This window comes from Ovis canadensis, chromosome 3, assembly GCF_042477335.2.
Source record: "Ovis canadensis isolate MfBH-ARS-UI-01 breed Bighorn chromosome 3, ARS-UI_OviCan_v2, whole genome shotgun sequence".
Classification (NCBI taxonomy): domain Eukaryota; kingdom Metazoa; phylum Chordata; class Mammalia; order Artiodactyla; family Bovidae; genus Ovis; species Ovis canadensis.
This window is the reverse complement of record NC_091247.1, coordinates 36648325-36671794: the sequence shown is the minus strand read 5'-3', so window position 1 is coordinate 36671794 and position 23470 is coordinate 36648325. Positions and strand designations below refer to the sequence as shown.

Here is a 23470-nt window from a genome sequence, read left to right as displayed (position 1 = left end):
CTCAGGGGAGTGTTCCTGTGTTGCTGGAGAATTTGCGTGGTATGTCTTGTTTTGGAACTTGTTGGCCCTTGGGTGGAGCTTGGTTTCGGTGTAGGTATGAAGGCATTTGATGAGCTCCTATTGCTTAATGTTCCCTGAATTCCAGAGTTCTCTAATGTTTGCAGGCTTTGGATTTAAGATTCCTGCTTCTGGTCTTCAGTTTTATTTTTACAGTAGCCTCTAGACTTCTCCATCTATACAGCACCAATGATAAAACATCTAGGTTAAAGATGAAAAGTTTCTCCACATTGAGGGACACTAAGAGAGGTTCACTGAGTTACAAGGAGAAGAGAAGATGGAGGGGGTAGTTAGAGGTAACTGGAATGAGATGTGGTGAGATCAAAAGAGGAGAGAGCAAGCTAGCCAGTAGTCACTTCCTTATGTGCGCTCTATAGTCTGGACCGCTCAGAGGTATTTACAGAGTTATACGGGGCAGAGGAGAGGGAGGAAGTAGACAGAGGTGACCAGGAGGATAAGAGAGAGGAATGAGAAGGAGAGAGACAAATCCTGCCAGTAACCAGTTCCTTAGGTGTTCTCCACCGTCTGGAACACACAGAGATTCACAGAGTTGGATAGAGAAGAGATGGGGGAGAAAAGAGACAGAGGCCACCTGGTGGAGAAAAAGGAGAGTCCAGAGGAGGAGAGAGTGGTCAAGCCAGTAATCTCGCTCTCAGGTAAACTTGGGTAGTGAAGTTTGGGTTTTTAAATGTACAAAATTGACAACAAACACCTAAGAGCAAAGATTCAAAATCTGGAGTAGAGGTTGGATTTTCAAAGATACAATATTAAAGAAAAGCAGAAGGAAAAAGGAAGAAAAAAAAGAATTATTAAAAAACAAACAAACAAACAAAACCCACCAACAACCATCCAAAGACTATATATGGTGTTTGCCTTAAAAAAAAAAGTCTTTTTTTTTAATAGTAATAATAGGTTATAGAAATAAAAATTAGAGGAGAAATAGAAGACTTAACAATTTAAGAAAAGTTAGAAAAAAAAAGAAAAAAGGAAAAAAAGCAAAAAAAAAAAAAGGAATGATTTTAAAAATAGTAAAAATATTTCTGGCCCTTCTCTGGTGTTATGGGCTGTGTGGGATCACTTCCAAAGTGGTTCCCTCTGTTTAACTTCTTCTGTTTGCTGGTTTTTTAGGCTCACTAGTTCAGTCTCGCTGTGGGGAGGGGGGATGCTGCAAACAAATAGCACTGTCGTGTGCACACAGTATCTCTGCCCCGCTTGACCTGTCCTTTCTCGCGGCGCACAAACTGCTCCGGCTCTACGATGCTCAGCCGGGAACCGTCTGGGGCCAGCCCTAGGCTGCGTGCACTTCCCCGGTCCAAGCCGCTCAGGTTCGGCGCTCAGGCAGCCCTCAGAGGCACAAATTCAGCTGGGACTGTGCTTTGTGCCCTTCCCAGGTCCGAGTAGCTCAGGAGTTTGGCGAGCGCGATCGCCACGGCTTGTCACCTTTTCTGCCGCTGCTACTCAGCTTTCTGGGTGGACTGCTGGCGCACCCCGTGAGGCAGATGGTGACTGTCCAGCACCCCCAGAAGTCTTAGCAAAGGAGCCTGCTTGCAGTTAGGTAAGTAAAGTCTCTCCGGGTCTGCAATTACCCCTTTCCAGTCCTTACGGCTCTGGCTCCCTGTCCCGGGCGGGGAATGGTCTGCAGCCGGCTTTTTCCGTTCCGTCCTTTGTTCTGTGCTCGGTCCTGGCGGTGTCTTATGTTCGAGCTTTTCATGCGGTAGCCCTAACCCTATCCCACAGTCTGGTTTGCTAGCCCAAGTTAGATCGTTCTGGTTGCGCGTGGGGCGTTCCTGCCGGATTCTTACAAAGCTCTGCAGCCCGCGCCTCCCGCGCGTCCCTGCCCTGCCCCCACTTCCCAATGGCGGATGCAGGCGTCTGTGCTGCTTTTCCGCTGGGGGAGTTACTGGTGGGCTTGTAATCTCTTGGTTTTAATTATTTATCTATTTTTCCTTCCTGTTATGTTGCCCTCTGTGTTTCCAAGGCTCGCCACAGACTCGACAGGGAGAGTGTTTCCTGGTGTTTGGAAACCTCTCTTCTTAAAATTCCCTTCCCGGGACGGGCTTCCCTTCCCGGGACGGAGCTCCCTCCCCACCTCCTTTGTCTCTTTTTTCGTCTTTTATATTTTTTCCTACCTGTTTTTGAAGACAATGGTCTGCTTTTCTGGTTGCCTGATGTCCTCTGCCAGCCTACAGAAGTTGTTTTGTGGAGTTTGCTCGGCGTTGAAATGCTCTTTTGAGGAAATTGTGAGGGAGAAAGTGGTCTTCCCGTCCTATTCCTCTGCCATCTTTCCCTCCCCCCCAGTTTATCTTTCTTAGTAGGATAAAAACATAATTTCCAGTTTTCAGATGGATCTGAACAAATATACAGCCATCTGAATTAATGGTTAAGAAGATGAAGAGCAGCACCCTGACGGCCCAGTGTTATTTTTATCTCTAAACAGTTAAAACTCTCTATTCAGTTTTCCACACTTGACTATGAAGGATACCCTAAACACGATAGTAAGGGTGGTAGACACTTGCAAACAACCAGTTGCTATTTTTAAAAGTTAATGAAGTTGCTAGTCATTTAATGATTGTTAAACAGCCAATTGAATTCAATAAACAAGGGTTTGCTTGTCCATATGCTGCTCTTCAATACTAGCTTGAGTGAGCTGGACCATCTCTGGCCCACTCCCTGCCCCAAGTCTCCTGCCTAATGAGCTAAGTTGTTCAGAATCTCAGGTTAATGGAGTTGTGGCAATGGCATATTTCTTTGATCTGAATTACGTGGACATTTGCCCAAATTACCACTTTGTTTTGCTGGCAACGACACAGCTCATTGAGAGCAGCTCATTGAGGTTGCTTTAAAAAAAGATTTTGCATTTAATAAAAGCAATTCCTTCCTTGTGTTATAGTTCAAGACATTCAGATAATTAAGAAAGAATTTCTTTGAATACATCTTAACTACTTTTAAAAATTCACTTATTTTTAAACACCCCATTTAGGTTATTTGCACATTCAAAGGGAAACAGAGAAACTGGACATAAGCCAAAATGCAGGTTTAGGGATTAGTATAGAGGAGTTGGCTATAATTGTCTAGAATATGTGTTGGACTTTAATTTTGATTTTCAACCTTCTCCTCTTTTGTCATTGTTGCTATAAACCCAACTGATAACCAGATTAGTTTCAGTGTTTTGTTTCTTTCCCCCTTTCTAGTGTAGGTACAAGGAAATAGAATAAAGATCTGAAAATCATGTTGACAGAGAGTAATGGGAAAAACAAAGATCCTGAATAATCTGCCGACTTGATAACCAGCCCCTGAATGCAGAATTGGTTATAGAGGGCCCACCCCCTTTCCCTTCAGTGATAGGCTAGACCATGGCCTTGCCCACTGCAGTCAGCTGTTAAGTTTCTCCTCTCATTCAGTCTCCATACTTGACTGAACTGAAATGCATGACTATTTGGGGAGACATGAATGGGTTTCTTTTGTGACTGAGCAAAACATATTTGTACTTAATTAGGTTTAGGAGATTTCATTTCATTTTGTTTTGTTGTTTAAACCAAGTCAACATTTGAAACAGGACTATTTTGATAGTACAGTTTACCTCATAGAACTAAAGGTAGGTTTTCATTTGGACTTTATTATTATTATTGTCATCATTATGATTTATGCCCTTCTAGACCTAGGGGTTAAGAAATTGTTAATTATACCATGTCCCAAACTGACTTGCCCTGAAACTGCATAGCAGTGCTGTGGGAGAAAGAATCTTAACATAGGAGTTAAGCAACCTGGGATCCTAGCCTAGAGCTGACTCTTCAGTCAATGCCTATGACTCAGGCTGTGATTTCTCAGCCTCAATTTCCTCAATATGAAATGATGGGTTCCTGGAAGATTTCTAGAGCCTCTTTTAACTTTAATGGTCTGTGTACTCCTGGCAAATTGAGAGATACATTTCGTTCCTCCTAGAAAAAGAAAGAAGTCAGAGATTGAGAAGAAGGAAAGAAAGCAAAAATGAAAACATTAAAGGGAGACAAAAGGAAGCAAAAACAGACAATAGAGACCAGTTTCTACTGTAGCAGCTGTGTCATTTCTCTGATCTTTGAAGGCTGAGGGCAGCACCGCAACGGCATACACAATGCAGGAAAAACTTATATGTCTTGGAGCTGAATTTACAATCATTAAAAGTAAATGAGAAAACCGAAGTGTTGCTCAGTACAGGTAGCAACTAGAATGATCTCGTTCTCTCTCTCTCTTTTTTTAAATAAAACAGTCTCTGGAACCAAGCGATAGATGACTAGTCATTGAGCTTAAAAAATTCTATGCATTTTTCAAATTAGATGCAATGAAGGGGAACTGCAAATTGGGAAAGCAAATGGGTTTTTGTTTCCTGTGTTTCCTGTTTTCTTCTCTTTCTCTTGGTAGTAGACATTTCTCACACCACCCACTGGTTATTACATATAGTTTTTCTTTTCCTCCATTAAGTAGGTATGTGGGGGGGAGTCTCCTTCTGCTCCATGATCTTTCCTAAGTTAAATGTTGTACATGTCTTGCTATCTGTGAGTTCCTAGGAGCCTGGGTTGACTGCTTCAACTAATCTGTTCCTCTCTGGGGAAGGAGTAGTCTGTGCCTGTTTTTAGGGCGGATCTTCTCTCTAAGTAGGACACACTGGAATCTAGATGAGAGAGAAAGAGAGCACACATAGGAATCAACAGCATGGATACCTTCAGCCGGAAGGCTCTGTTCTGTTATCGTCTCTCAGAGTTGTGAAGTGACTAGCCTGTGAGTTAGCTCCCCAAATTGTTTTGCTTAGGACCTGGAGGGCCCGAGCCTTGGAAAGGAAGTCAGTTCTTCCTTTCTGCCTGCATTCCTTAGTGGAATAGATTTGCACCAAAGGACTTTTCTTGGGTCTCAAAGAGAAAAATTGGCTATCAAATCCAATGTGGGGGAAATTTGAATGCCTCAGAGCCAAAGCCCTTCTAAAAGATCTCCAGTTGCCAGCTAGACACTTCAGGGCACTTAATCTCAATGTTGTTGTTTTTTTTTTTTTTTTTGGCGTGGGCGGACGGTTGTTTTAAGGGGTTGTGAGCAACCTGTCCCCACTGAACAGCTGCACCTAAAAGGTATCCTATTCCGTAGCAATTTATTCTCTGTGTAGACCTAAACTTTTATTTCCAACTCACTTTTATATAACCATGTTAGATTGCTTTTAAAACAAGGCAGGGTGTAAATAACAAATAAGTTAAAGAATGGCTTCAGAATTCCTGGAATGATGAAGGTACATGCAAGGATTTATTGGCGCTGAGGTCTGACCTGTAGCCTTTCCTCTGGCAGCGTGGTGGTGGCTGCACCTACCTTAGGTCTTTCCTCTCTGAGAGATTGATCCTGCTGTCTTTTGGCCGTGAATTTCCTACCCTACCTTTCTCCCTTTTTAGACTCAATTCAGGCATCGCCTCCTCCAAGTGATTTCTTCCCTCTCCCGTTTTTCTCCCCACCACTTACCTCTAAGCACTACAGATGTCCCTTTTGTGGGCCATCATTCTTGAAGTTTCTAATATACCACAGTGAATTACTGTTGTTACTCTGCCATTTGCCTCCTCTATTTGGAGGCAGGGCCTTTTGTCCTGCTCTGCACCCTAAAAGCTGCGCAGTGCCTGGTACAGAGAAAATTCTGAACACAGATGCACTGACTGAATATATGAATATATGACTGTTGACGTCATGCCTTTTGGAGATCCACTTTCACACTCTTTGTTCAGTCAAATTTGATTTGTTAATGATAGTACAATAGTATGTCTCTCATTTTGAAATCTTTTATCATGACTTTTTAATCCATTTTTCTTTGGGGCCAATTATTCTCTAATGTATACGAGACAGCAAAAGAGACACAACTGTATAGAACGGACTTTTGGACTCTGAGGGAGAGGGTGAGGGTGGGATGATTTGGGAGAATGGCATTAAAACATGTATACTATCATGTAAGAAACGAATCGCCAGTCTATGTTCGATACAGGATACAGGAGGCTTGGGGCTGGTGCACGGGGATGATCCAGAGAGATGATATGGGGTGGGAGGTGGGGGGTGGGTTCAGGATTGGGAACTCATGTACACCCGTGGTGGATTCATGTCAATGTATGGCAAAACCAATACAGTATTGTAAAGTAAAATAAAGTAAAAATAAAATTTTTTTTAAACGCAAAATTCTAAGGTTCTAAAGTGACACCTGGTTATTCTCTCCAACCCATTTCTTCCCCACGCCCCGTTCAGAACCAACTCAGCATCCTTTTTTCTTCCCTGGCTGGATCTCAGTGGATCATTCAGGAGGGTTTTTGTTTGTTTGTATTTTAAGTTAGACTAGAGGTTTCTGAAAATGTTTCTTCTTTGGTCAAAATAAAAATGAAGTTAAAAAAAAATGGAAAGAAGATCTCTGGAAGTTTTATTGATTCTATTGCTATCTATCTGGTAAGAACTGCCATGTTAAAAATAACTAGCTGGGACTTCCCTGCTGGTCCAGTGGTAAAGAATCCACCTGTTAATGAAGGGAGCACAGGTTTGGTCCCTGGACCAGGGAAGATTCCACATGCCTCAGGGCAGCTAAGCCTGTGTGCCACAGTTACTGAACCTGTGCTCCAGAGCCCCCAAGGACTGCAGCAACTGAACCATGGGCCCTAGAACCCATGCTCTGCAAGAAGAGAAGCCACCACAACGAGAAGCCTGAGCACCACAACTAGAGAAAGCCTGCATGTAGCAGTGAAGACCCAGCACAGCCGAAAAAACCAAAAAGCTAGCTGGTGCAGCCAGGGTTTTAGATTTCAGGTATTTTCACATCCTCACATCCCACTTGTTGTTCAGTTGCTCTGTCATATCCAACTCTTTGTGACCCTGTGGACTGCATCACGCCAGGCTTCCCTGTCCTTTACCATCTCCTGGAGCTTGCTTAAACTCAAAATCCATTGAGTCAGTGATGCTGTTCAAGCATCTCATCCTCTGTTGTCCCCTTCTCCTCCTGCCTTCAATCTTTCCCAACATCAGGGTCTTTTCTAATGAGTCGGCTTTTCATATCAGATGGCCAAAGTATTGGAACTTCAGCTTCAGCATCAGTCCTTCCAATGAATATTCAGGACTGATTTCCTTTAAAATTGACTGCTTTGATCTCCTTGTAGTCCAAAGGACTCTCAAGAGACTTCTCCCACACTGCAGCTCAAAAGCACCAATTCTTCAGCATTCAGCCAACTCACATCTATATACATGACTAATGGAAAAACCATAGCTTTAACTATACAGACCTTTGTCAGCAAAATGATGTCTCTGCTTTTTAATATGCTGTCTAGGTTTGTCATAGCTTTTCTTCCAAGGAACAACCATCTTTTCATTTTGTGGCTGCAGTCACGATCTGCAGTGACTTTGGAGCCCAAGAAAATAAAGTCTCTCACTGTTTCCATTTTTTCCCCATCTATTTGTCATGAAGTGATGGGACTGGATGCCAGGATCTTTGTTTTTTGAATGTTGAGCTTTTAAGCCAACTATTTTGCTCTCCTCTTTCACTTTCATCAAGAGGTTCTTTAGTTCCTTTTCATTTTCTGCCATGAGGGTGATGTCATCTGCACATCTGAGGTTATTGATATTTCTCCTGGCAACCTTGATTCCAGTTTGTGCTTCATCCAGTCTGGCATTTCGCATGATGTACTCTGCATTGAAGTTAAATAAGCAGGGTGATAGTAAACAGCCTTGATGTACTCCTTTCCCAATTTGGAACCAGTCTGCTGTTCCATGTCTGGTCTAACTGCTGCTTCTTGACCTGCATACAGATTTCTCAGGAGGCAGGTAAGGTGGTCGTATTCCCATCTCCTTAAGAATTTTCCATAGTTTGTTGTCATCCACACAGTCAAAGTCTTTGGCATAGTTAATGAAGCAGAAGTAGATGTTTTTTCTGGAATTCTCTTGTTTTTTCTATGATCCAACAGATGTTGGCAATTTGATCTCTGGTTCCTCTGCCTTTTCTAAATCCAGCTTGAACATCTGGATGTTCACGGTTCATGTACTGTTGAAGCCTGACTTGGAGAATGTTGATCATTACTTTTCCAGCATGTGAAATGAATGTAATTTTGCAGTAGTTTGAACATTCTTTGGCATTGCCCTTGTTTGGGATTGAAATGAAAACTGACCTTTTCCAGTCCTGTGGCCACTGCTGAGTTTTCCAAATTTGCTGACACATTGAGTGTAGCACTTTAACAGCATCATCTTTTAGGACTTCAAATAGCTCAGCTGGAATTCCATCACCTTCACTAGCTTTTTTTGTAGTGATACTTCCTAAGGCCAACTTGACATCTCACTCCCAGATGTCTGGCTCTAGTGATCACACCATCATGATTATCTGGGTCATTAAGATCTTTTTTGTATAGTTCTTCTGTGTATTCTTGTCACCTCTTCTTAATCTCTTCTGCTTTTGTTATGTCCATACCATTTCTGTCCTTTATTGTGTCCATCTTTGCATGAAATGTTCCCTTGGTATCTCTAATTTTCATGAAGAGACCTCTAGTCTTTCCCATTCTATTGTTTTCCTCTATTGCTTTGCATTGTTCACTTGGGAAGGCTTTCTTATCTCTCCTTGTTATTCTTTGGAACTGACATTCAGATGGATATATATTTCCTTTTCTCCTTTGTCTTTCACTTCTCTTCTTTTCTCAGCCATTTGTAAGGCCTGCTCAGACAACCATTTTGCCTTTTTGCCTTTCTTTTTCTTGGGGATATTCTTGATCACCACCTCCTGTACAATATCACGAACCTCAGTCCCTATATCTTCAGGCACTCTATCAGATCTAATCCCTTGAATCTATTTGCCACTCCCACTGTATAATCTTAAGAGATTAAAGTCATACCTGAATGGTCTAGTGGTTTTCCCTACTTTCTTCAATTTAAATCTGAATTTTGCAATAAGGAGTTCATGATCTGAGCCACAGTCAGTTCTGGGTCTTATTTTTGCTGACTCTGTAGAGCTTCTTCATCTTCATCAGCAAAGAATATAATCAATCTGATTATGGTATTGACCATCTGGTAATGTCCATGTGTAGAGTCATCTCCTGTGTTGTTGGAAGAGGGTGTTTGATATGACCAGTGTATTGTCTTGGCAAAACTGTGTTAGCTTTTGCCTTGCTTCATTTTGTACTCCAAGGCCAAACTTGCCTGTTATTCCAGGTGTTTCTTGACTTCCTACTTTTGCATTCCAATCCCCTATGATGAAAAGGACATCTCTTTTGGGTGTTAGTTCTAGAATGTCTTGTAAGTCTTCATAGAGCTATTCAACTTCAACTTCTTTGGCATGGCATCTCACTGATTCCTTGCAATAGCTCTGTGATATAGGTGAGCAAGTCTTGATATTCCCATTTTCAAGCTGGTAAAGCAGATGCTCAGAAATGCTCAGTGTCACAAGAAATGCTTGTGAGCGCAGAGGCATGACTGGAGCCAGGCCCCATGATGGAATGCAGTGTTCTAGTCACTGTACTCTCCAGTGCTGTCCTCCTCCCTCCACCCCCTTTTTTAAGGAAAATTCTATAGCAAGATCAGTATTCCTCCCCCTTTAGGAGCAAACTTTCTGTGCACATTTGCCTCAGGGGCAGGATAAAATCTTTGCTACCTAAGTGGGATTTGAAGGATGAGTAGAATTGTTTGGGTTATTATCATCCTACCTTTGGATATTCGTGGGGACATGGCAGGTTCTAGATGTGGTGGCAGTTTATAAAACATGGCCAAGCTTCTTTTCTTTTTTTGATTGCACCATGTGGTATCTGGGATCTTAGTTCCCTGTCCAAGGATGGAACCCATGCCCCCTGCATTGCAATTGTGAAGTCTTAACCACTAATCCTCTCTACTTCTTGAGAGTTTCACTATCCCTTAAATGCACATGAAACTACCTTTGCTGAAAAAACCTAGACACTAGGAGCGGGGAGTTTGTAGTTTGCGATGAGAAGACTAAATTCTATATATTTTCTATCCAACACAAAACCTATATAAGGTATTATTTTTAATTTCTGACTGATGATTCTCATTCCAAAAACATTTGAAAACATAATTTTCCAGCTGCAATAAAAATAATTCTTGGTTTCTTAGATTTCCTTTCAAGGGACAAATGTGGATAATTTTTTCCCTGTGGATGAACCTATGGATGAGAGTACTTGGCTATATCAAAGTGGATACAATCTGATGAAAGTACTGATTTCATAATAAAATACCCCAAATACTTTCATGCACATAGAAGAGGAGGATTTGGCTGCCTTATAATTACCAAAATGGTGGCAGTTATTCCCCTTCTGGATTTAGATTTCTGAGCTCATTTCCTGATTAGCTAATGTAGTAAAGGATACTGGCAGTGTGCTCCTCTCACCTTCCCAAATGAGTGCTTGGTGACAGTTCCAATGCAGTACTCCCCTTGGTCTTTATCAAGCAGTCTCACCCCTCCCACCCACCAACTTGCTTACTGACCAGGGAGATCTAAAGTTCACCACCCACTCTCACTTACACATGGATCCACCCACTCATTTATGCCTTCCTCTTGTGTCCTTTGGATGGCCAGGGCTAAGCTTACTTGACTCAAGCTCTCGGATCAGTAGCTGCATGAATATACAAGTCTAGTCCTTTGGTGAAAGTGAAAAATTCCTCACATTTCCCTCTCTTTTTAAATCTTCAATTCAACAAATATTTATTGAATACCTACCTTGTGCATGGTTTGGACATGAGTAAGAAAGATCTTAAGGAGATTTAAAATTCTAAGAGTAGACAAATTACCAGTGCGTAAGTAGTTGGTTCATTTAACGAATATTTGGTGGTACTTCTATGCCAGGCCCTGTGTCAGCATTTTGGATATATTGATAAATGAGGCAGACAAAGCCCCTGCATTCAGGAAACCTATAGTCCAGAAAGGCAAAGAGACAATTAAACAAGCAGTGGCAGTAAGGAGTAATAAGTGATTTGATAGGGGTGGAGGATGGGCTGCCCTGGGACCTTCAAGCCAAGAAGGCTATTATAATCAGCTGGGTCTTAAGGGAGATTCAAATGAAAGAAACCAAGGAGTGTTTGGGAGAAAAAAAATCTATGAAAGATTGGTAAACCATAGCAGGAAGAGGGGGATAGCATGAGCAAAGGCACGGATGTGGGGAAGCAAGAATGTGCTCAATAAATAGAGTTATCTGGACTTGTTAGAATACAGTTGTTGTTATAGAATACAGTTGTTGTTATTTTTGTTTAGTTGCTAAGTTGTGTCTGACTCTGTGACCCCATAGACTGTAGCTTGCCAGGCTCCTCTGCCCATGGGATTTACCAGGCAAGAATACTGGAATGGCTTGCCATTTCCTTCTCCAGGGGATCTTCCCAACCCAGGGATTGAACCCACAGCTCCTGCTCACAGGCAGATTCTTTACCACTGAGCCACAGGGGAGCCTTATAATACAGTGCATACCCCCAATTAAGAGGGTTACATAACAAATAGCTTATAAATTTAATTTATTTTATAAATCTTTAAAAACTGATTAAAATCTAAAGAAAAGTGGCTAGAGTAGTATTATAAACCTCCATATACATTTCCATTGCTGCTGCTGCTAAGTCGCTTCAGTCATGTCTGACTCTCTGCGACCCCATAGATGGCAGCCCACCAGGCTTCCCTGTCCCTGGAATTCTCTAGGCAGGAACACTGGAGTGGGTTGCCATTTCCTTCTCCAATGTGATTTTTCCAATTCTTGGTATTTTGCTACATCCTGTGTGTGTGTGTGTGTGTGTGTGTGTATGTATAAAGATGTGTGTATATATATGTATATACTTATATATTTGAAAAGGAAGACTCAGCTTTTTCCCTTTCTATGTAAGGAAAAACATAGTTCTTACCTACTGTGCCTTTCGTCATCATGTGTGTCTCTTTTACCTTCACAGAGAACACTTTGCTTCTCAGAATATATGTGGAAGATTTCCCCCTCAACATAATTTAACATGATTCTATCTACACAAAGACAGCATCAGATCTGACACGTGAAGGGCTCAGTCCCACAAGCCTGCCCGTTCAGCGCCCCCATGCATAGTTAAGACCACCAGTCGCAAGCCCAGGTTATCACCTGAGTTTCTGTTCCACCAGCTATAGACAGGTTTCAGTGACTCCCCGCTTGGGTTCAATCAGTTTGCTAAAGTGACTCGCAGAGCTCAGGGAAACATTAGCTAACACTTGCCAGTTTGTTATAAGGGTATGATAAAGGATATGGATGAACATGCCCATGGAAGAGACACGTACGGCAAGGTGTGTGTGAAGAGTTGGGCGCTTGCGTTCTCTCCGTGAGCGTGCCACTCTCCTCAAACCTCCGTGTGCTCACCAACCCACAGGTCCCCGTAGGCCCACTGCTATTGGAATTATGCAGAGGCTTCGTCACATAGGCACAGTAAATAACTTTCATTTCCAGCCCCTCTCTTCTCTCTGGAGGAATGAGGGAGATGGTGAAGCTGTAAATTCTAAACTTTTAATTATGGCTTGCTCTTTCTGGTGACCAGCCACCCACCATTCAGGAGCCATACAGGAGCCCACTCAGAGTCACCCCATTAGAACAAAGGATGCTCGTAGAGTTCCTATCGATCAGGAAATTACAAGGGTTTTAGGAGTTCTGTGCCAGGAACTGGGGGAAGAGACAAATACATATTTGTGTACCTCTATATATAATTTTTTGTTATTATTGCTGTCATTGAACTGAAAGTTGTAGATACCATGACCCTGTGTCTATCTCCTAAAACCAAATAAGTAGGATTTTATTTTTACTTATTGTTTGATATTAACAAAAATAACTTATTAAAAGATAGCTCAGCTGCCCCCACCCCATGACATTCGTCATGCACATTTCACAACCCACCCCCACCAGCCCCAACTTCCCTTTAGGGTAGTTTCATCTCCCCCTGCATCTTTTTGAGCCTTGAAATGAACAGCTGCCCAGTAGCCAGGTTGCTTGGAGAAAAGGAACAAGTTTAAACAACTCCAAAGTCGTTTGCAGTCTCTGCTGGGTTGGAGCAGACAGGGCCATCTGTGCTTTCTGCTCATACCTCAGGACCTGAAAGAAAGTATTCTGAGGCTTAGGAGAAAATGACATAAAATGAATCCATTCCACTGTCATAGATCATAATGAAACTGAAGAAGAGGTACAAAATCAATTCATTCTTATTATAATTTCCAGATTGCCATCTTTCTGTTTGTTCAGATGTAAGTCTGATGGCTCAAATTGGTCTTTGGAATATTTAAGGAGCTTTTTTGGTCCCTTAATATTGGCTTATCAGTTCCAGTAATTTTACCTCCTAGAGTGAAATTGGCTGCTAACACTTGGAGGAAATCCATGCTGTATTTTTTGGTAAGTTTTGCTGATCATCACCTACCAGGTTATATAGTAAATGTGCTTCTGGTTTATTTGGAAGACAGCCTTGGAGACTGAACGCTTTATCACAAAACCTCTGGTCATTCCAGGAGCTCTTCCCCAGCAGAGAGAGCCTTTGTCAAGCGTTTATCTATTTTTCTTCCTGTACAATGCCTTAGACCTCCTGTTTAGAGGCAGTTTTCCCATTTGGCTGCTGGGATAAAAGAAAAATCAGGCCTGCAACAAGCAATCATTTTATTCCTCCTTCAGGGCCATGTGTGTGGGCTTAATAGAGAGAGATTAAGACGCAAGAGAATGGTAGAAAGAAAGATCGACTGAATTTGAAGACCCATCCCATTTTTTAAGTGTTGCAAAGTAATAATTGGAATGTGCATCTATGTTTATAAAACTGTTTGTAAAAATAATATGTATTATTTTTGAATGATGGAAAATACAGAATAAAATAATAGTCCATAATTCTACCAACTAAATATAATTATTTTAACAACTTAATATTTCCTGTCAGTCTTTACTTTGTGAATTTTAAACATAGAAGTGAAAATATATTACATGTAACCTATTAAAGATTATATTTTCACTTAACATTGCATAAACTCTTCATAAACATCTTTTTTAGAGGTTATATAATAGCATACCTTGTGGATGTCCATAATTTACTTTGTCATTTCTTATTTTAGGCAGCTAGTTTGCTTCCTCATTATTCTGATTTGTGTTTTCTATAAAGATTGCAGCAATGAATATTCTTATGCAAAAAGCTTTTATGTGTACATCAGATCATTTTCTTGGGATGGATTTCAATAAGATACTGGGTCAAAAAGTAGGAACATTGTAAGACTATCTATATTTGCCTTCAAAGAGTTTTTAAAAATGCTCTACCAGAACAATTTGTACTCCCACTAGCGTATTAAGAACGCTTATCTCACTGAACACTTGCCAGAACTGAATATTACTTTAAAAATATTTTTAATTTAATAGGTAAAGAAAAATGCAATCTTACTTTAAATTGCAATTCTTAACTTACTTGTAAGTTTAAACAATTTTTCATGTTTGTTAGTAATTTGTATGTGTGTATGTGTGCTTTTTGTTAATGTCCACAGACTTTAAACCTGCTAGTCTGTGTTTTTCTAAATTATTTGAAGGATGTCAGGAGTAACTATTGTTTGCTGTAAAATTTCCAGTTTGAAAGCCTTTTACATAATTTTTATGCAGTTTTAAAATTTCATGTTGTCAAAGTTTTTTCCTTTTTCTTTTAATTTTTTAAATTGCTTTTAATCTTAGAAAATCCTTTCTTTTCTAGAGATCCATAAAATACTACTTTGTAGTTCCATTTTTTTTTTTTTTTGCTATAGATTCATTTTCTAAACTTATTTCATTCTATTTGCCATTTATTATGGTGAAATGATTTGGATTGAGATGCCAAATGAACTTTTTCCCAAATAGTTAACCAATGGCTCCAGCATTATTTATTAACTAATCCTGACCTCCCAAATAAACTGAGACACTCTGTTTCTCATGTGTTTAATTCTTACATAGACCTGAGTCTGTTCCTGGGGTCTCCATGCAGTTCCACTGGTCTATTTTTGTTGTCAGCATCACGTTTTTCAATTTTCTTATTCAAACAAGTTTAAAACCCTTTTAAATTATTTGTTGTAACAGAGGGATTTTATTTTTTTTTCCCTTTTTTTTTAAAATTTAATTTTATTTTTTTTAACAGAGGGATTTTAGAATAATTTTTCCAAGTTCCAAAGAAAATCTATTGGTGTTTTTATTGAAATGATTAAACCTATGCATGAATCCAGCCTTCTTCAAGATTCCAAGTTAATTTTTATTTCATCAGTTCATGTTATGATCAGAATTACTGATTCATAAATAAAGCAGTAAGACAAATTTTCAGATCACTTGCTGCATCCCAATTGTTTGAAAAAAACTCTAAAATGGTGTGTTTCAAATTCCTTAAAATGTCAATTATTAATTGATTGTTAATGATTAAGTCAATGTCTGGGTCTATATTAGACAAAACATAGAAACTAGTTGAATGTAAGTTAATACAAGGATGAATTTGAGATTGTAGATGAGCTATGAAAAACAAAAGATCTGGCTTACCAGAGGCCTTCAGTGCCATCTGGGCAGAGTGACTGTTACTTGGAAATCCCTGATTTCAAGTCTGATAGTATCCACCAGTGGTTCCCCATGTATGATGCAGAGATTGGAAACTAAGTATTTATTGAGCTATGCTAGGCATTTTTCTAGGTGCTTTCCATGTGTTATCTAAGAGAAGAAAAGAAGCTAGAAGAACGTAAGAGACTTGCCAGAAATCATGGAGTTTGTAAGAGGCAGAGCCAAACATAAATTCACATCTCTTGGTCTCTAGTCTTTTCAGTCGTATGTAGTGTATGCATGAGCAGGTCAAATGAATCAGTTTTTTAAGAAGATTACTTCATCTCTTCTAACTTTAATGTGTCAAAAACAGCAGATAATAACATCTTAGATATAGAGTCCCACTGATGATTATTTATTCTTGGACAAGACTCACAAGATTAATCTTTTGTCCTTATTACATGGAAGTATTTCCACAAAGATGCAGGTCAGAAAGAGGTCTACTAGGGATGTGCTTGAGGACCAGAGGACTTTGCATGGATTAAAGTCCAGTCCATATCAATTGTGATTGCATAGACATGTCTCATGAAGTCTTGACCTGGCATCTAGTCTTTTTTTTTTTGTTTGTTTTTAATTTTTAGTTTTTTATTTTTTAAATTTTAAAATCTTTAATTCTTACATGCATTCCCAAACATGAACCCCCCTCCCACCTCCCTCCCCAGAACATCTTTCTGGGTCATCCCCATGCACCAGCCCCAAGCATGCTGCATCCTGCGTCAGACATAGACTGGCGATTCAATTCACATGATAGTATACATGTTAGAATGTCATTCTCCCAAATCATCCCACCCTCTCCCTCTCCCTCTGAGTCCAAAAGTCCGTTATACACATCTGTGTCTCTTTCCCTGTCTTGCATACAGGGTCGTCATTGCCATCTTCCTAAATTCCATATATATGTGTTAGTATACTGTATTGGTGTTTTTCTTTCTGGCTTACTTCACTCTGTATAATCGGCTCCAGTTTCATCCATCTCATCAGAACTGATTCAAATGAATTCTTTTTAACGGCTGAGTAATACTCCATTGTGTATATGTACCACAGCTTTCTTATCCATTCATCTGCTGATGGACATCTAGGTTGTTTCCATGTCCTGGCTATTATAAACAGTGCTGCAATGAACATTGGGGTACATGTGTCTCTTTCAATTCTGGTTTCCTCGGTGTGTATGCCCAGAAGTGGGATTGCTGGGTCATAAGGTAGTTCTATTTGCAATTTTTTAAGGAATCTCCACACTGTTCTCCATAGTGGCTGTACTAGTTTGCAATGGATTAAAGATCTAAATGTAAGATCAGAAACTATAAAACTCCTAGAGGAGAACATAGGCAAAACACTCTCAGACATAAATCACAGCAGGATCCTCTATGATCCACCTCCCAGAATTCTGGAAATAAAAGCAAAAATAAACAAATGGGATCTAATTAAAATTAAAAGCTTCTGCACAACAAAGGAAAATATAAGCAAGGTGAAAAGACAGCCATCTGAATGGGAGAAAATAATAGCAAATGAAGCAACTGACAAACAACTAATCTCAAAAATATACAAGCAACTTATGCAGCTCAACTCCAGAAAAATAAACGACCCAATCAAAAAATGGGCCAAAGAACTAAATAGACATTTCTCCAAAGAAGACATACGGATGGCTAACAAACACATGAAAAGATGCTCAACATCACTCATTATTAGAGAAATGCAAATCAAAACCACAATGAGGTACCACTTCACACCAGTCAGAATGGCTGCGATCCAAAAATCTGCAAGCAATAAATGCTGGAGAGGGTGTGGAGAAATGGCATCTAGTCTTAACAAGAGCAGACCTTCTTAATCTACTTTCCACTCTGCCTCTCTCCATGCAGGCAAGATAGTCTAATTATGGCAGACACGGGGTTGTGAACTGTGGTTTACTCTTCCTTAAAAAAAAATGACATTAATGTTGCTGTAATCATTCTTTAGCTGCATATATTAGAGATTCCTTCCCTAGAGCCCCAAATGCTTTGCAAATATGATCTCATTAACCCACATGCCAGCCCTCTATGGTAGGTCAACCATCTTGGCGGCATTTGGGAATTGAATTATGCAGACAGAAAGTGGGCTTTTCAGAGCTGCCTGCCAGCTGGGATGGGACCACAATTAACAAGGACTCTTAGAATTGTGAGGGCCCCAGATATCACCTGGTCTAATATCCTCATTAAATAAATAGGAAACTGAGGCCCAGAGGGGACATATCACTAAAATCCAGGGTTCTCAATCATGGCTATTTATTATCATCACCTCAGTCTCAGTCTCAGTTCCGTCACTCAGTCGTGTCTGACTCTCTGCGACCCCCTGGACTGCAGCACGCCAGACCTCCTGTCCGTCACCAACTCCCGAAGTTTACTCGAACTTGTGTGTATTGAGTTGGTGATGTCATCACCTGGGAAGCCTTAAAAACATGTAGTCTTGTCCAGGTTCCACTCCAGATCAGTTTAATCAGTGTCTTTGGGACCTCCCTCCATGAATGGTTTTAAAAGCTTTGTAGATGATTCTAATGAGTGGCCAGTTAAGATTTAGTTGGATAAAAGCAAACCCAGGAAGAGAAGCAGTGTTGTACATTCCAGCCTAGGGATCTACCCATGACGTCCCTTTGTCATTCTGTGTCGTACAGGTTGGTGTTTGGCAAAAGTTCTTCAGCTTTGACAATCTAGGCTGGCATCTTTGAAATAGGAAGTATTTGTAGTAATTTCATTGCTTTTTCACTTCATTTCATCAGCAGAGGTGCATTGCAAAGCTGTGGCAACATGATGCTGAAGTAACTGTTATTAAAAGACTTAAAGAGATAAGTCTTTGACAAAATCAGTCAAATCAGTTGGTGGTTGACTTAGCCATTTCAGGTAGAATGGTCTGGTTAGTGGTCTAAGTGTAGACATTATTTTCCTAGACCTTGCCTTTTACAGGGAGGTGTGGTGATACTATATTCATATATTATATTATTTTCTATAATAAGCTCAGTTCTGGAGAGCACTGGAGAGGTTCAGCATTAGCCTTGTAAAGGAATAAATGAATAAATGCAGGTACATACATATATAGTGTACAGTATGGAGCATGTTTTTAGACTTACCTCTTTGCAAACTTGGCTAAAGTTGAAAGTGGGAAGAAGAAACAACAATCTATTCATTCTTTTACCTCCAGGAAAAAGTAACAGCACAGAAAGTGGCACTGATTGGGGAACTGGAAACACAAACATCTAAAGCTCTGTCTGAATACGAAAAAGCAGTTCTTTTTAGCCTTGTGTGAGTTACACCTCTGGTGGGTCCCGTGGCTCCTGCTCCTTAGCCCTTGGCTCCTGAAGCCAAAGTCCCTTGACCCCAGAATCTGGGATCACTGTCCCTCAGCTCTGTAGTTCTGAATGCCCTTTTCAGTTTTATTGTCTTTGACAACAAGCCAGTCTCGTTGAAGTCCTGCCCAGTGATTTGAGTCTCACTAGGTTGCCTGTGTGCTATCTCCTCTCTTACTCCAAAACTGATCTCTGGTCTAGTTCTCTCCTTTTGCCTTTCTTATAAGTCCCTGAGTCCCTGTGCAACCTCAGGTCTCACCAGCGTGTGCATCACACAGCATCAAAAATGAAAAGAAAGTGTTTGATGTTCTCAGGTCCCAAGGCAGGCTGTTGGGAATCTGTCTAGACTTCTCTGGTTTCAGCGTCTAGACCTCTCTGGTTTCAGTAGCTAGACTTCTCCCTTCCTTCCTTGATGAAGTGTGTTATTTCACTTGTCCACTGGAACATCCCCTCACTGTCTGCCTCTCACAACCCACTAGCTCTTCTTGTCTCAAAACCTGTCTTTGCAGATGCTGTGGCTATGTGACCAGGTCATGAGCCATATCACTGAGGCACTCAGCAAGTTATCACACTAGGCTCCTTAAACTAAACAGCTATTTCACCGCCAGATGGTTGGATGAGCTAAATAACTGAACTAGCTGTCCATAAACATAGGTCACAGCCTAAAAGCCAGACAGAGGCTCTGGAGCACGTCTTATAAACTGTAATCACTGTTTGCTTTCAAGAAACTCTCTTACCTTCATAGAGTCCTTAATGTCTGCAGCAACTGATGATGTGTTTCCATTTCTAAAACTATGCTTACATGCCTTGGCTAACCAGTATTTTCACATACCAGTTCTTTCAATAAAGGCATGGACTCTTGTCTCACTTTAGTGGAATTAATGTTTGCAGGAGAGTACCAAAGATCTTCGGTGACTTTGATTCCATTCTTTGGTGTAAGGCAGAGTTGGTTATGTAGTCCCAGACACCTTATTAGCATCATTTCCTGCCTGTTCTTCAGCATGCATGCATGCTAAGTTGCTTGGGTCCTGTCCAACTCTTTGCGACCTTAGGGACTGTCCAACGCTTTGTGACCCACCAGGCTCTTCTGTCCATGGGATTCTCCAGGCAAGAATACTGGAGTGGGTTGCCATTTCCTCCTCCAGGGGATCTTCCTGACCCAGGGATCAAACCCACATCTTTTGCATTTCCTGCATTGGCAGGTTGGTTCTTTACCACTAGCGCCATCTGGGAAGTCCCTCTCTTCTTCAGAGAACTACTGAGATGTTTCCCCTTATGGAATTCACCCTACTCTCTCAAAGCTCCATATCTTTACACTTGTTGCTTCCTCACTCTTGAATGTCCTTTTTCCATTCTCTTCCTGGCAATTCTTACTCATCCTTCAAACCTCAACCCTAATATGAGCTCCTTTGTAAAGCCTTCCCTGAACTATCCTTCTCCATGTCTGAGTACCTTACATGATGTAAGTACAGTACAGTACAGTATGAGTGAAATAATTGTTTGGGCACAAGTGAATACATTTGAATGCAAAGTAACAAACATGGAGCCTTGGATTGCCATCTGTTACTTCTTGATCAATCCGTAAGTGGCTTAAGGAATGAAGCCCTGATTAATTCATGTTTGTATCTTTCACCCAGCACCTAGCACTGTGTCTAGCACATACAAATATATAATATATATTTTCCAGATGAATAAACAGTTGCCAAATGGCTCTTGTTATGCCAGTATGCTCTATCTAAAAATGGTGTTTGTTTGGGTTAGATTGAACTGGCATAGAATATGCAGGAAACTGGACTTCAGGAAACTGGACTTCAGGAAACTTTTTCCGTTGAGTCAGTTTCAGTCCCCTTTCAAAGGCTTTCAGAGCAATCTTAGGGACATCTGTTTCTGCAACCTCAAGAAATAGAGGGAAACTTTTTATTTGCATTTACTTTTTGCCTTGATTTTGGGCTCCCACCACCTAAACTCCAGTCTGGGGACTGTGTATTATTTTCCCTTGAACTCTAATTTCCTAGTTTAGTGCCTGGTACGCAATCAGTGCTTTATAAATATTTATTGAATGAATAATCACATGGTGATCTCTACATTTTTCAGCAAACCCTTTAGCACCATCTCTCCTAACATACGTTTATTTTGGTTTAACATCAGTCATTATGAATGCCTCTCTATGCAAAGTTATTTGTTCAAGTGCAACTTGCTTGCCTTTGAATTGTGCTCAGAAAAGAATCTCTGTTGGTTGTACTGATGTTTAATTAAACGGAATGAGGTGCTTCTATTTTCATAATATTTGAACTGCCACTTGTGTTGGCTCATGGGTTATGGTGAGGGCCAGGGAAGCCGCACCTGTCCTTTTAGGGCTCTATGGAAGTTGCAGATAATTCAAGGGAAAGAAAATATTAGATGGAAGAAGGGGAAAAACTAAGTTAGGTAAAGAAAAGGAATATGAAAAAACTTACCAAAGGACACAAAAATTGGTGGCATTCATCATTAAAAAGAGCAGCATCAATCATTCTCAGTCTCATTTTATTTTCATTGTGTGTGTGAGTGAAGGCGCAAGTGGAAATGACAATGGTGAATAACGTTTAAAAGCCACTTTATCCAGGAACAGTGAATAAGAAGGATATTTAGTTCCAACCTTGCAGATAGGGTAAAAAAGAAATCTATCTACTCGAAAATGTTCCCAGGTAGATAAAATTCCTCTGAATCTTTCCTGTGCTTCCTGATCTCAAGGCAATGGAAGTAGTCAGAACCCATAAGGAAAAGCTAATGGGGAAATCAGAGTAGGGGCCAGCGGAGGTTCATGGCTGTGCTTCACAGTAAATTCTTTTTCCTGCTACAGTATTTGTTTTCAGTCTCATCTGCTTTCTTTCTAGGTCCTAGCCTCATGGCCTGCACAAATTCACTTGCCTTGCTTCTTGTTTTACACGTGTTTCCATATCACATGGACTCATACCCGTGTAGCTCTTCTTTATTAATACAAGACTGTGTGAAAGGTTGTAGACAAATGGAACTTTTGTAAACCTAATCATCTTTCACATGTATTCAGGAACGTTCCATTTAACAGGAGCCAGGCTTGAGTCTTGCACAAAATGAAAAAGACTTTAGCAATCCCACTCACATACCAGTTTGTCTTCACTGAAAAGTAGTTTTTTTTTTGTTTTTTTTTTTTAAAGGTGAGCCTGCCTCTCCTGAAGCAATGAATAGGTGTCTGCAGTTTGTAGGACCTCCCTGTACTCTGCTAAAAGAGCTCTGATCTCCCCTCTCCCCTCACCTACCCCCTTTGCTTGTATCCAGCCCCTCGTATCTAATAGCACACACACCCAGATGTTCTGCAGTGCTTGGAGTATGTAGGGCAGGTAGGGCTCATGCACAGCCCTTCAGGAAACTTGTAGCAAGAATCCAGACCTTGTTCTCCTGATTTCTAAACAAGCGCTTGTCCCTCTCTTTGCTATACCATCTCCCTATAGTAGGATTCATCCCACAATGTAGTACTTCTGGTTGATTTCCAGAACGCTCACCTTGATCCTCCCTTTCTCTGTCAGAGGCGCATTCAGACCTGCTCTTGGTTACAGATGCTGCCTTCTTGGATTCTTCATGAATCCTCTACTTGAACTATGCTTTATGAACTAAAGCAGAAGAGAGCACTGGATCCCTTGCTAAACAATTGAGAGAATGGTTTAGGAGGTAGTGTAACATAGTGGAAAGGCTGGCTTGGGTTCCTGGGTTCACTTATGTATGGTCTGATTAAATTAATTATTAGCAGTGTGAACTTTAAACCACTCTGAACCTCAGATTCCTTATCTGTAAGATGGATATATTAATACAACCTCAGAAAGCTGGGAATATTAGAGAAAATGTATATATACCTTGGTAGATGTTGAATGAATAGAAACCACCACTATCATTAGTGTTTACTGGAACTAAATAATTAAAGTTGTTTTGACCTCATCTTTATTTTATCCTCCCCTGCCCACTTTGTCTCCCCTTCTGTTTCCTGTTATAGTACTCTTTTGGTTTTTTATTTCCTGTCTCCTAACTTCCTGATTTCTTCCTCTGTCTTACATCTAATATTAGGTATTCCTATTCTCTCTTCCATGTAAGGGTCATAAAATTTGAAATCTAAATCATCTCTTAGATGTTCTTGGATCCAGCTCCTGTGTGTCAGATGTGACAACTGGAGCCCAAGGGAAGAGACATTTACGCAGGATCACCAGACAGTGGGATCCTGGAGCACACAGTGGGCTCTCAGCCTCCCTGCTTCCTTATGGCTCTGTCTCTGGGGTGAACATGTGCGGGGCGTCTATCCCCAAGGAGCCTCTCTAGGACAAGGATATTACAGAGCTCAGTCTCCCTGAAGGATGGTGTTTTTCTTCTTTCCTTTCTAACCCCTCAGGAGCATTTTATATTTCAAAGTTCTTTGATAAAGCAGCTAAACCAGCTCATCTCCTGGGGCAGCAAAGCTCAGCTGAGATTTCTCTTGAAATTTTCTTGTTGTTGAACTTAGGGTATTTAAAAATTTTTTTGTCATTAAAAAAATCCACAGTTGCTCAGCAGGGGTAGTACATCATGAATGAAAAGTAGA

At 40.6% G+C, this 23470-nt stretch overlaps 1 protein-coding gene across 1 annotated transcript in view; it reads left to right on the top strand.

The window, feature by feature from the left end:
* The window catches only part of ALK (ALK receptor tyrosine kinase), a 742529-nt gene that overhangs the window by 143868 nt on the left and 575191 nt on the right, over window positions 1-23470 (top strand). The window lies entirely within an intron of this gene.